We start from the raw sequence: 4,976 nt of genomic DNA, 5'->3' as shown, positions 1-4,976 counted from the left end.
GTTCTGTTTGTCTGAGAATGTCCTTATTCTTTCTTCATAGAGGAAGGAGAGCTTTACCAGATAGTGTTCTTGGTTGGCATTTGATGTCTTGGAGTTTATTGAATATGTCCTTCCACTCTCTTCTTACCCATAGTGTTTCTTCAGAGAAGTCTGATGTCAGCCTGATTGATTTTCTTATATAGGTTATTTGTTCTTTCCCTCTTGTCAATCTCATTATTTTTTCATTGTCTTGGATTCTTGGTAGGTTTTCTATTATGTATCTTGCTGTACTTCTTTCAGCATGCTATTTTGGTGTTCTCCTTGTTTCTTGTATGTCAATTTTCCTCTTCATACTTGCAAAGTTCTCTTCAATTATCTCTGTTTCTTGTTTCCTTGACTTTTTCCCTCACCTTCTGGGAGACCTATAACTCTGATATTTCCTTTCCTCAGGTGCCAGATAGTTCTTAGAGTATTTCTTTATTCCTTCTCCTTTTTACTTCTCTTTCCTTTTCTGTTTTGATTCTTTTTATTTCTGTTTTTAAAGATATTGATTCATACTTCCATTTCATCTATTCTGTTTCCAATGCTTTTCCCAGAGTTCTTTATCTCCTCCAGTAGTCTTTTAATTGCCTGTGTTCCTTTTAATGTCTCATTTTCATTCTTCAGTTCATTGATTATTTGTCTCTTCATTTTTTCCTTTTGAAAAGGAAAAAAATTTAATCCTGATGATTTTAAATTCTCTACTGACAGGATGAGCAGTTCTACATCTATATCTATGCTGATTTCTGGTGACTGATCATTTTGTAGTGAATTTTTCCCCTGTGGGTTTGCCTGGGTATTTATATTTTTTCTTCTTCCTGTCATTTGTTTCCTAATGCTTTCTATGTATTGAGACACTGTATTGCTAGTATTGGCTGGCATGTCTTCTGGGTACTTCTTCTGGGGTGGCTGGGGACTGGTATTCATACCAGGTCAGGGACTAATGCACTAGTCCTCCACAGGGGTGATGATGTTGTCTGTATGGTGTGTTGAGTTTGAGTGCCGTATATGGTGGCTCCCTCCTTCTGTGTTTCCACTATTCTTAGGGGGCCTAGGGGGATTCCTAGCTTGTGATTGTCATTGGTGGATGCATGTTCTTGTTAGTGGCAGTGATCCCTCTGTTGCCTGATTTCTTTAGGTGAGCTTGTGCTCCTGTTAGCTGTGTCCCCACCCCTGGCCTGGTTTCCAATTCAGATGAGGTACTATGTGCTAGTAGTGGTGGCTCTGCCACTGCCCAACTTCTAGTTATGACCAGGTCTGTGTGCTGCCTGTTACTGCAGGGTATTCCTGTTTGTTCAGCAAGCTGCAGCCATGCCATGCCACCTTTCCTGTTACTGGCTGGGAGCTGAGTATAGGTTGTCATGCCCCACCTGGGACCCCAAGACTAAAGCCAAGTGTTGTTGGTTGGCTGCTACTCCATGCCTGGCTTCCACTGTCAGAGAATCGTCACTCAAGGTGGGAGCCCTGCTGCCCTACCTCAGGCTGTGTTAGGAGATTGAGTGTTCCTAGCTGCTGCGGCCAGTGCCCTGCCCTGCCCTGCAATAGTGGCAAGAAGGTTGAGTCTTATCCTTCCCAGAGGTCTCAACCATGTGGCTCTGTAATAGTACCACTTCCCTCTATTCATATAAAGCTGTTGACCTTTGTTTCTCCCTTTGGGGTTTTCAGATGTTTCAACTTTTCCCAGATGCTTTCAGGGTTTTTCTCCTTTTCTTTCTTTGGTCAAGGTGTTCTGGATTTGTAGGTAGGTAGTGGGGAGAGGGTCCTGGTTGATATCTTCCCCTTGTTTCTTCTGCGGTTGCTTTCACCTTCTTCCTGATTCTGCTGGGTTGCTATTCCTGTTCATAATGTCTGAATTTTGGCTGAGGTTTGCTGTAATTTCTCCCTCATTTACTATAACCAAAAGAGAACTTAATCCCTGTAACTCTTAATATCCACGTTGGTGGTGTCATCTATTATTTATTCTTTTTCTTTAAGTCTTTATAGCCTGTGTTTTAGAACTGTACCATAAATTGCATGTCTGTTTTCATGTTTTTGTTTTTTTTTCTGATTTCATGTTTTCTTTTAAATTGAATATGATGTTTATATCACTTGTGCTTGCAGTGTTCCTGTGATTTTAATAATTGGGCCTCAAGATACTCCATTTTCAGAGTTTGACTATTTCTGGGTCTAAGAAAAATGAGTTAAAATCAGGCTATTTTTGCCTTTCACACAACAGATAGCCTGTACCTCAACATGCTATGTTTTACACCATTCAGACATCTAGCAAACAATAGAGGGAACTTGAATTTGCAAACATTTATTGGTTCTAGGTTGTGTTCACTTAATTGTATAAAGGGGGCTAGGCAGTGGAGATGGTGTTCTGTTTCTCTCAGAATTAGTCTTTCTTTCTCTGTCAGCCTGACTGTATATATGGTTCCCTGGCTCAGCATTAGAGCGCTGCAAAATCTGCCAAAGTCTCCAGAATTCTCCTTTCATTTGCAAGAATTGACAGTAAATCTACCTGGCCTGAAATGGTTACATGACACTGGGCCACTTAGATGATTAAAAGTTGGTATTCAGTTTGAATGAGCACTAGTTTACTTCTAATCCTCCCTTACTCCAGAGCACATAGATTTTACCAAGGACATCACTTTTGTGTTAAGTTCTTACCTCTTTTTTTCTCTCAAACTCCACATGGTTGTGAAAATGTTAATTAGAATCTCAGTTTCATCGTTTGGATTAGCAATTGTCTTTGTGCAGAAAGGTGACCTCAATGATGGTTTCCTCCTTCCGGTGACTTTGTTTGCGTTTTGTATTTTTTAAAAATTGTTTCATTTCAATTGTTTTCTCTTAGATTTGATGAATAATCCCCATCTAGAGTCAGACTTCCAAAAATTTTAAGCAGATTATGGCAAAATATACATAAAGTAAAACTTAGTATTTTAATAGTTTTTAAGTATATGATTCAGTGACCTTCAGCACATTCATTTTATTTTGCTACCCATTTGTTGAAATTTTTCTTCATACCAAATGAAAATTCTTACCCATTAAACAGTAAGTTTCCATTCCTTAGCTCTTACCACCCCAGTCTTTACTTTCTATATCTATGAATTTGACTGTTCTTTGTTCTGATACAGGAAAACAAGTGTCACTAAAACTGGCCAAGTATACAGGCCAAACAGTCACTGTCTGAGTTCTTCCCATACACACAATTGCAAGACTACTCAGGTTCAGAGAACAACAATAATGGGATTTATTTAACAAACCATGGAAAACAAAAAATTACTGAGGCCAGACATGGCCATTTACCTCACCCAAAGTAGTGTCCAGTTTTTTAAAGTGCTAGACACAAATGCTACTAAGATGGTATCTTTTGGGGCCCTCCCTGGTGGTCCAACAGGTTAAAGCACAACACTAAGAAGCTAAAGCCACTTCAGCATGAGTTCAATCACTACCAGCCCTGGAGGCGCCCCACATGGTGTGGCTGACCTCTCCTGACCTGCCTGCTGCTTCCCTAAGCAGCGTACTTCATTGATCTTCCTGTTCTGCTCCCCACTCTGTCTCCCATGAATCCTTTCACCACCCCTGCACCTCTGGCCTGTACCACAGTTCTATATGAACAAATAAATAAATCTTTAAAAAAAAAAAAAAAAAAGATGGCGTCTTCCTGCTACTGGAGCAGGACAAAGAGCATCAATTGAAGGAGTGAGGATTCTAAGGGGGAAAGGCAGATAGTCAAAGATATGGCAGCCCCAAGAGATCTGTAGGGAAAAAACAGCGCTAGTGTTCACTTCACATCTCTGGCTGACAAAAGGGAGTGATGAGGCAAAGTAGGGCGGGGAAAAGTAACCTTAAGTAGAAAAACTAAAGGTCCAGGGAGATTTTGAGAGAAGTGGAGACTCTAGAAGTCCTATAAAAAAGGAGCCAAAACCTTAGCAATGGGTTCCTCCCTTGGGCCCCTACCTGCTGTCAGAAATTTCTTGGAATAAACCTGAGCTTACTAATGTTCAGTCTGATGTGTTCTCAAACATTTGAACACAAGATCTCACCTGATTTGCAATAATATCCCCCCCCAAAAAACCCACATTCCCAAGATAGCATCTTCCCAACACTGCAGATACTGCGCACATGGCAGCTAAGTTATAGGCTGGGATTCATCTCACAAAGTCAGCAAAAGGCACAACAGGAGATACTCACCAGAGCAGCCACCAGACAAGAGACACACAAAACAATAGCTATAGCTGATGAATGACCTACCAACAGCCACTGTTGCAGCCCAGAGAGATGCCTAGCTCCAGGTCTTCGCCTTCCTTGCCAGAGTATGACAAGAGTAAAACTGGGAGTTTGAGTTGCTTGGCTCACTGCAAAGCCTCTGAACTTTTGAGGTCGGCTGCTGCCCTGTTGGCCTCTTCGCGACCTTCAGAAGCCTAGAACAACCTTCTGGATGATTGACATGTTGGGGGCAGAAATCAATGACCCTGGAATAGCTGAAGACCCAAAAACACTGAAATCCCAAAAGCTGTATCTTAGCAGTAGCTTCTGTAGTCCCTTATGTTTCTTATTAGAACCTCAACCCCCACAGATACTTTGTTCCCATTTTCTTTGGGGCTATCTATCCTCACCAGCAACCCCCTCCAGATGGTACCACCTGTAACAGTCTTGAAATTCTGCTGCCAGTTACAGTACCTCATATAAGTGGAATCATACATTCCTATTGAATGGTCTTTGCACTATTTCAAAAACTGTACATTTTAGAGTTTTTTGGGGGGCTATCATACTGTATTGGTATATGTAGCTTTCTTTATGCTAATAGAACGCTATTTTCACTAAGGTATATTTGTGGTAAATTTTGACATCAGGAATTATGAGTACTTCAACTTTGTTCTTTGTTTTCAAGATTGTTTTGCCTAGTCAGGATTCCTTGAGATTCCACATGAGTTTTAGGATGGATATTTGTATTTCTGGAAAAAATTTGGAAT

Source organism: Condylura cristata, unplaced genomic scaffold (genome assembly GCF_000260355.1).
Source record: "Condylura cristata isolate star-nosed mole 26May11 unplaced genomic scaffold, ConCri1.0 scaffold00005, whole genome shotgun sequence".
Taxonomy (NCBI): Eukaryota; Metazoa; Chordata; class Mammalia; order Eulipotyphla; family Talpidae; genus Condylura; species Condylura cristata.
Note: the sequence above shows the minus strand (reverse complement) of the source record.